This window comes from Ictidomys tridecemlineatus, chromosome 12 (genome assembly GCF_052094955.1).
Source record: "Ictidomys tridecemlineatus isolate mIctTri1 chromosome 12, mIctTri1.hap1, whole genome shotgun sequence".
Classification (NCBI taxonomy): domain Eukaryota; kingdom Metazoa; phylum Chordata; class Mammalia; order Rodentia; family Sciuridae; genus Ictidomys; species Ictidomys tridecemlineatus.
In genome coordinates, this window is record NC_135488.1 from 14235324 (window position 1) to 14244582 (window position 9259).

Genomic DNA, 9259 nt, shown 5'->3' on the forward strand with positions numbered 1-9259 from the left:
ATTAGAGGTTGTCAAGGCCAGACAGGGAAGACTGGGAGGAAATGTACTCCTAATGAGTATAGGATTGTTTTTCAGGATGATGAAAATGTTTTAAAATTGTGGTTGCTGGTGAATATAGTAAAACCCAATTAATTGCACACTTTACATGTTGAATTACATGTTGATTGAGATGTTAAAAAAGATCTTAATACTGGAATCTGTGTGTTGAAACTAGCTTTGTAGCTAACTCTTCTCCCTTGTTATATTTTGTATAGAATTCAGTAAAGCTGATAATGATTCAAACTGCTCTAAGGGAAGAAACACACTCTACCTTCCAGGTCAAGAAAAGTACAATTTTCTACCAAAGATTCCATGGGCAAGACGAGGAGGATCCCACACTTCTAATGTCCTGCTTCAAGTCTTCTGAAGTGATTGTTGTACTGCCGTGAGGTTAGAGTCTGCCATTTAGACGCTAAGAAAAAAACCTGTCATTGGGGTGACAGCCCCATACCATTCCTGATTCCAAAATGCTTCCACTTTTAGGGCTAGGTGACAGATATGTTACAATGTCATTGTACTGCACTAGAGCCATTCTCTTAGTGAACTCGTGGAGGATGAATGCCACACAGTATGGATACAGCACTCTTCACTGGTGATTGAAAAACTTGAGTTCCTAATGTTATATTATAGAACGATTTGAGAAAAGAGAATAGAGAGACTAGTCCAGAGCCACTTTATCAACAGAACTGAATTGCCTTGTAGAAGATGGTATCTTGATGCAGTACAAAATAAGATGGTAGGTTGACAAGTAGATGACATATGTATACACATTTTTTTTTTTTTTTTTTTTTTAGTGTCTGGGACTGAACTCAGGGCCCTATGTATACCAGGTAAGTGATCTTCCGTTCTTCTACTGAACTACGTCCCCAGCCTCAACTATGATAATTTTGATGACTGATGATATTAAACTTCTGAGCTTACTAATACGTGAATCAAGTTTTGAAAGACAGAGAACGCTGTCCTATGACTAGGTAGTAGAGGCATAGCCACCTCAAGAAACTCAGACCTGAAATTTTATTCATTAATAACATTATCATTTATTTTAAAAAGACCTTATGGCTATAACTAAATATCAACCAAATACAGTGCATAATCTTTGATCTAATTCTGGAATTTAAAAATTTCAATAAGGAACATTGTTTAAAAAATAAGGAATGCATTTTTTTCATTTTCTATTTGTTCTCTTTGGATATACAAGTAGAGTATATTTTGACATATTATACTTCAATGGAGTATAATTTATTCTAATTAGGATATCATTCTTGTGGTTGAACATGATGTGGAGTTACCATGGTGTATTCATATATAAACATAGGAAAGTTATTCCAATTCATTCTTCTGTCTTTCCTATTTCCATCCTCCCTCCCTTCCCTTCATCCCCCTTTATCTAATCCAATGAACTTCTATCTTCCCCATCCTCCACTTATTTGTATGTTAACTTCTACATATCAGAGAGAACATTCTTTCAGTTTTTTTAGAATTGGCTTATTTCGCTTAGCAAGATGTTCTCCAATTCCATTCATTCACTGGCAAATGCCATAATTTCATTCTTCTTTATGGCTCAGTAATATTCCAATGTGTGTATCTACCACATTTTCTTTATCCATTCATCTGTTGAAGGTCACCTAGTTTGGTTCCATAGCTTAGCTATTGTGAATTGAGCGGCTATGAACATTGATGTGGCTGTGTCACTGTAGTATGCATACTCTTCAAATAAATGGTACTGGGAACACTGGATATCTACCTGCAGAAGATTATTGGTTTGAATTTCGGTGTTTTAACTTTCCTGTTTTCTGTTTTAGAACTGGTGTGTCCAAAGAATTTTGCTTTTTATTTATTCCAGAAAACAATTTTGCATTATTACTGTATTTCACATTACCCCAGCTAAATTTCTATTTTAGTGCATGTTGGGAGCTGATTTACGGACAACATACAGATGTGAGGGCTGCTCATTTCTCAACTACTCATCTCAGGTGAGTTGATCCAATGACAAGGTTGGCCATCACCATTATCTCAGTTCTGAAAAGACGAGTACAGGTGGCAATGTAGGATTTGAGGGAATAGTGGAGGAATTCGACAAAGGACATGAGACCCCTGATGAAAACTGTGGTGTGGGGAAGCAGGCAGCCAGGGGTGACAAGAGAAGGGAGTTCTGACTGTGAGTCTGTAAATGGAACATGGATGATGGTGAAATCTGAGCCCAACCCACAGGCTGTGTTACGGTTTAGATATGAGGTCGCCCTGAGAGCTCTTTTGTGAGACAATTCAGGAATGTTCAGAGGTGAAGTGATCAGGAAAGCTGAAACCTAATTAGTGGATTGATCCATTTGAGGGGTAATTTGAAAGGACCACTGCAATGGGTGTTGACTTAGGCAAGTAGGATAGGGCTAGAGGAAGTAGGTCACTGGGCTATGCCTTTGGGGTATATTATTCCTGGTGCCCTCTCTTTCCTGGCTGCCATGATATTCTGCTTCACCTTCAGCCCAGAGCAGTGGAGTGGGCCAACCATGGACGGAGACCTCTGAAATTGTGAGCCCAAATAAACTTTTCCTCCTCTAAGTTGTTCTGGTCAGATATTTCGTTCACGGCACCCAAATCTGGCTAACACAGCCTGCATGTTCTGGGAACAAGAGGGAGGGGAAGGAGCAGAGGGAAGAAAACAGGGGCTGCTCTTAGAGATGGGGAAATTTCTAAACATATGAAGACCCCAGCATATATATCAAGAATGGATTATAACAAGAGGAGCTGAATTCACGGGGAACAGTTAGGAGGCCACCACAGCAATCCAGGGCAGAAAAGACAGGGCCTGGGTTTTGAGGTGTGTGGGCAGGTTCTGGACTGGTTTTGAAAGCAGAGCTGTCAGGATGTGCTGATACATAGGATGCAGAAACTAAGAGACACACAAGGTTCCTTCTATATTTATTGAGTTGGTATACGTGTTAGACATTGTGCTAAATACCTTGGCCTAGAAAGATAAAAAAGCACAGTTCCTGCTCCTAAGGAGCAAATGATCTAGTACATCTCTCTTATTTTTTTTTCTTCCAGACTTTTGACTGCACAAATAAAAAATACATTTGATCCTGTGACCCGTTACCTGCAGACGCCTATTTGTATCTGCATGATTGAAAGAAAGATTTCAAGAGATTACATACTTCCCTAAATAATGTGTATTAATATAAAGTATAAAGTTAATATGAAATGTGACTTTAGTAATACTAAAATGTAGTAGAAATATATTCTATTTCATTTTAAAAATGCTGGCCACAATACATTAAATCAGTGGTTCTCATACATTTTGGTCTCACAAATTTTTTCTTTCTTAAAAGTTATTTGAGGAATGGAGTAAAGAGTTTTTGTTTATGTGGGTTATACCTATCAAGATTTACTATGTTATAAATTAAAATGGATAATTAAAATGTTTATTTAATTCATCTAAAATGACAATCATGTGCTCATTACATGTTAAAATACCTATTTTTTCTATTTTAATTTTTTATTTTTAGTTAGACATGACAGTAGAATGTATTTTGACATATCATACATACAGAGAGTATAACTTCCCATTTTTTGTGGTTGTACACGATGTGGAGTTACACTGGTCATGTATTTATATATGAACATAAGAAAGTTATGTCCAATTCATTCTACTGTCTTTCCTACTCCCAAGTTGACTCCCTGGCTTCATTTCCTTTGTCTAATCCAATGAACTTCTGTTCTTCCCTGATGTGTGTTAGCATCTACATATCAAAGAGAATATTCAGTCTTTGGTTTTGGGGGATTGGCTTATTTCACATAGCATGATAGTTTCCAGTCCCATCCATTTACCAACAAATGCAATTATCAAGAATAAAAGTAACAATAAATGTTGGAGAGAATGTGGGGAGAAAGGGTACACACATACATTGATGGTGGGACTGAAAATTGGTGCAACCACATTGGAAAGCAGTATGAAGATTCCTTAGAAAACTTAGAATGGAACCACCATTTGGACCAGTTATCCCACTCCTTGCTCTATACCTAAAGGATTTAAAAACAATATATAACAGTGACACAGCCACATCAATGTTTATAGCAGCATAATTCACAATAGCTAAATTATGGAACGAACCTAGTTGCCCTTCAACAGATAAATGGATGAGGAACATGTGGTACAGATGGAATATTACTCAGCTATAAAGAAGAATGAAATTATGGCATTTGCCAGTAAAATATCTATCTTAATGAAAATATTCTAAAGAAAACCTAAAAGAAGTTAATACAAATATATATTGTTTTATATATATATTTTTCAAATTCCTCTAATGTATAATATAGCTAGATTCCCATACCTTCTGACTTTAAGTCTGTTGAGATATGCTATTTTAATTGAAGTATACCAAGAAAATTTGGCCTTATAGAACTACTACAGATGGACTTTACTTACAATAAGGTTTTATTCAGATAAACTCATTGTAAATTGATCATATTGGAGCTTGAAAATGCCTCTTACACACCTAACCCTCCAAGCATGGTAGTTTAGATTCAGAGTACACTGGAAAGCACCACGTCTTTCCTCTTGAGATGTGATTGCCTGGAAGCTGAAGCCTGATGCTGCTGTCCCACTTTGCAAGAGAGTCATGCTGCCTATCACTAGCCTGGGAAAAGATAAAAATTCAATATTAGAAGTATGACTTCTCCTGGGTACAGATGGCTTTGTCACCATCTTTTGTTACATTTTGAAACTTCTATCTTTAAATTTCAAAGCATTTTTTAATTGACCCATAAATATTATCCATGGGCCTGGGGTACCTTCTAGAATCTCAATATATGTATAGATTGTGTCATGTTCAAGCATGGATAAGAAAGTCTATTTCCTCAGACATTTATTTCTTTGTAATGAAAACACTCAATATTTTTTTCTTCTAACTTCTTCCAAGTGTAGAGTACATTGTTGTTATCCAGTTACCCTATTGCGCAACAGCACGCCAGAATTTAGGTCTCATATCTAACTACATCTTAGCACCCGTTGATCCATCTTCCCCAGCCCTCCTTTCCCTCTGTGCTCCCTGGCCTCTGGGAACCACTCCTCTACACTCAACTTCTGTGAAATCAACTCTTAGATTTCACACGAGTGAGATCCTATTTGTACCAACTAAAAGTTAAAACATTGTAAATCAAACCGTTGTTACTCAAGGACTGTCTGTAGTTTAAAAGGAAGAGAATTTTAATAGGCTTTTTGAAGGTAATTGTTGATATTCTCTGCCTCATAGAATCTGAAACTGTGCCGATGAACTTTTAGTGTACGGGGAGGCTTCCAGAGCCTTGTTAGGGGGGGGGGGGTTCTTCTTCCTGCCAAGGAAGGCATAAGCCACCTGAGAAATTAAAGCCAACAATAATCAGTGAAGAACAAGAGAGAAGTCAGAATTAGATTTAAAGAATTGGAGCACCTGATAGGTCCAATCCACACAGAAGCTGGAACCAGACTGTTAGAAAACGTCTCCTGTGGTTTATTTAAGGGGGTACATCAGAGGCAGGGGTAAGGTTACAGGGGTGGATTCTTGCAGGCAGCAGGTGGATGGCATCTTGGCAGGTCACATCTATCTCGGAGTGGCTGTGCAGCTACAGCAGGTCACTCCATTTCCAGTGCTTTGTGGGACCTGGATCAAACTGAATAGGACTCACAGTGTGTCTGGGTAGTCAACCAGAGGAAATGTCAACTGGAAGATCCCAGACACCAGTTCTCCTATTCACTGGGTTGTGATGTATGACAGTCCACACACAGCCCATGGAGGATGGCTGTCTACATTAGCGTATTTTCATTATAATTCGTTGGCTTATCTTGGACTTCATTTCTTTGTTTTTGATATGGAGTCACTAAGTTGCCCAGGCTAGTCTCAAATTCCAGGGCTCAGTTGATCCTTCTGCCTCACCTCCCAAGTGGCTGGGACAATACATGTGTACCTACCTACCTGCCTTGTACACCGCGCTAGATGTCTAATGGATCTTTTAACCACATGTGATTTGAGAATACCCTGAGTTGGTCATTTGGGAAATATTTATCCCTTGAATTATTTTCCAAATGTTTCAAACTTCTAATATCAAAAAGTCACATGTCTTAGTGTTACCATGGTTACCATGTTACCATGTGAAAAAAGTCATTAAGTTATTGGGAAGCTCTCAGGCTCACAGTGATGGATACAAGTTTTCCAAAGTTCTAATTTCTGCTTGACCTCTTGAACTTTATCATGGGCCTTAATGGTACAACAATTTTACACATGGTTCCTTTTGTATTATAGTGCAAATGTCAACACCATGGCAAAGGTAAATGATGTGTTAGTACCACTGTGAGTAACTTGAACCTCATAGATCTCCTTGAAAGTGTTTGGATCCCCAGGGCTTTATAGTCTACACTTTGGGAACTGTAACACTTAAGTTAGTTTGATAACCCACCAACAGGTGACAGACCTGGGTTTCACAAAGAGAATATAATAAGGAAGAAAAACAAAAACAAAACAGAAAAAGAAGGAAAGGTACAAGAAATTAAAGCAACGTCACTGAGCTAGATTTGTTTTTATGCCCACTAACCAAGATCATGGCTAATAATAGGATGTGAGGGAATTCAATTTTAATTTGTGAAGTTTCAAAGCCTATAATCTTTTCAATAGGAATACTATCAATTTCTAGGAAAATCATGAGAAAAATAATTATTTTCTCAGTAAACATTTATTTACTATCTGCTATAAACCAGATGCTATTCTAGCATCAGGAGCATTGTGATTCCAGGTATTATGATAACCAGAGTTTATTTGTAGTCTCTTAGTTGCAATATTTTTTTAAAAAATTGATAACTAGGGCTGGGGCTATAGCTCAGCCTTGCATGCACAAGGCCCTGGGTATGATCCTCAGCACCAAATAATAATAATAATAATAATAAGTCAATGAAACAAAACAATGACATTTCAGATAGTGCTAAATTCTGTGATATAAATATAGAAAGGTAATAATAATACTAACCAGTCCACATGCCTTAAAGATTAGTAAGGACCTTCTTCTTACACTCTTGCCCACGAAGCAAACTGTCCCTGGGGTTAGGAGTCAGGCACTCTCCAAAACAGCAGTCTCAGAACTCCCTGCTCCCAGGCAGGGTTTGTATTTTAAAAAAAGAGTGAGCTACAGATGTGTACATTTCTAGAACTGTTAGATGAAGCAGGAAGTCCAGACTAAGCTGTTCTTAGGCTTGAATGTGAGGTCTTTCTTGGCCCAGAACGAAACAAAGTGGAAAGGAAGGTGGACATGGGGCAGGCGCCTCCATTTACACCTTTGTCTTATCCTGTCCATGCTAAGAGTGGACTTGAGTAAAGGGGTAGGAGAGACTGGGTGTATGGCAGGTGAATTAATTTTATTTACATACTATTGCAAGTATAAAATATGTGATATTAAATTGGGCATAGACTAGGCACTCTTGTAGAGGTCTCACCCAACACCATGTAAAACATGAAAAGTGTACCACATTAAGTACTTATTTTTTTTTTGCTTCAAAATATTAAGAATTTTTTATACTTTTGTTTCTGATAGAATTGGGCCACGAGAAACTTGTTTAATTTACAATTGGCCATGATTCGATTTTGTGGCAATTATTATGTGTATTTGGAAATTCTTGTGAAGAAGAAAGACATAACCGACAAATTATTTGGAAAAATAAAGCAACTTTCTTGAGTTTTTATTTGAATATTTTTAAGTTGACAAAAATGACATGTTAATATTTAATTATGCTAAATCAAAATGTTCTTTAATTTTGATTATGAGTTTTATCTTGTAAAACTAGTTTTTTTTTTTTTTCAGGTCTCATGTATTTCCTTTTGCCCCTGAAAAGCTTAACATTATATTTAATGAATTTGATTTTCATAGTATGGTTTGATACGTTAGGTCCTAGATTGAGACTGTATTGTTTGGTACAGTAGCTACTAGCCAGATGTGGTGAGTTACATTTAAATTAATTAATATTAAGTAAAGTTAAAAGTTCAGGGGCTGGGGATGTGGCTCAAGCGGTAGCGTGCTCGCCTGGCATGCGTGTGGCCCGGGTTCGATCCTCAGCACCACATACTAAAAAAGATGTTGTGTCCGCCGAGAACTAAAAAATAAATATTAAAAATTCTCTCTCTCTCTCTCTCTCTCTCTCTCTCTCTCTCTCTCTCTCTCTCTCTCTCCTCTCTCACTCTCTCTTTAAAAAAAAAAAAAAAGTTCAGTTCTTTTCATGCACCAGCCACATTTCTGGGACCCAATAGCCATGGGTGTGTAGTAGCTGCAATACTGAAGGGCAGAAATAGAGAACATTGGCATCATCAGGCAAAGTTGTATTGAATAGCACTGATCAAGGCCACTTTCAGCCATGAAATTTCAGAGAGTGATACTGTTTGTAGACTCCAGATCAAGTTAGTTGTGAAGTATTGAGAGAGAAAGCTTTCCCCAAACAGAATGTAAAGAAGAGGGGTGTGAAGAAGACAGATCATGTTTGCAGACTGCTTTGGAGGTAGATCTCCTAACAAAGTACCTATAACAAAGAACTGAGTACAGAGTGAAAATAGAGCTTGGAGTAAAACACAACCAAGGAAGTGCGTATAACAGCTGATTGAACCGATTTTCTTTTTAATTGAAAACTTTGAAAATTAGGACTCGCTCCTTGCAGGAAAATGAGAGACAATTTAGTCCAAGATGAGAGAATCAGATGCAGGGATCTGTCTGTTGCATCCAGAGGAAGAAGCAGATCTCCAAGATAACACAGAGGAAAGAGCAGCAAATCCGGCCACTGATTATTAAGTGTGATGAGGGAAAAGAAGCTCTTGGGAGACAGCAGAGGAAAGGGAGATGATTCCACAGACTTGGAGCCGTTGAGAACAGTCCAGGTTGTGAGACTGGAACAGCCTTGGGAGGAAACAGACTTTGGTGTTTATCTTTTTTTCCATTGACAGGGTGGTCAGAAGGTGTCACCCATCCAAAAAACAGGAAGAAATGTGGGATTGGGTGGGGTCAGTAGGTAAATCATTCACAAAAAAACGAAGGCTCAGAGACCTAAACAGATGGGCTTTCTCAGGAAGGAAGAAAATAACCAGAATCCTTGTTTGAGGGAGGCTCTGCCAAGTGAGGAAAATAAGACATTGCCTAAAGGAATGCAAAAGAAAGGGTCAGTAGGATGCCCAAAGTCCAGAAGAGGTAGATCTCAGGGAAAGGCAACAGCATGGGT

The 9259-nt window shown here is 38.0% G+C and overlaps 1 long non-coding RNA gene across 1 annotated transcript; it reads left to right on the top strand.

Moving 5' to 3' along the window:
- Nucleotides 1–276: 276 nt before the first annotated feature.
- On the top strand, nucleotides 277–3294 carry LOC144369537 (uncharacterized). The gene is made up of 4 exons (XR_013429333.1): nucleotides 277–429; nucleotides 834–869; nucleotides 1941–2012; nucleotides 3085–3294. It is a non-coding gene; the product is annotated as an uncharacterized LOC144369537 (long non-coding RNA).
- The last annotated feature ends 5965 nt before the right edge of the window (nucleotides 3295–9259 follow it).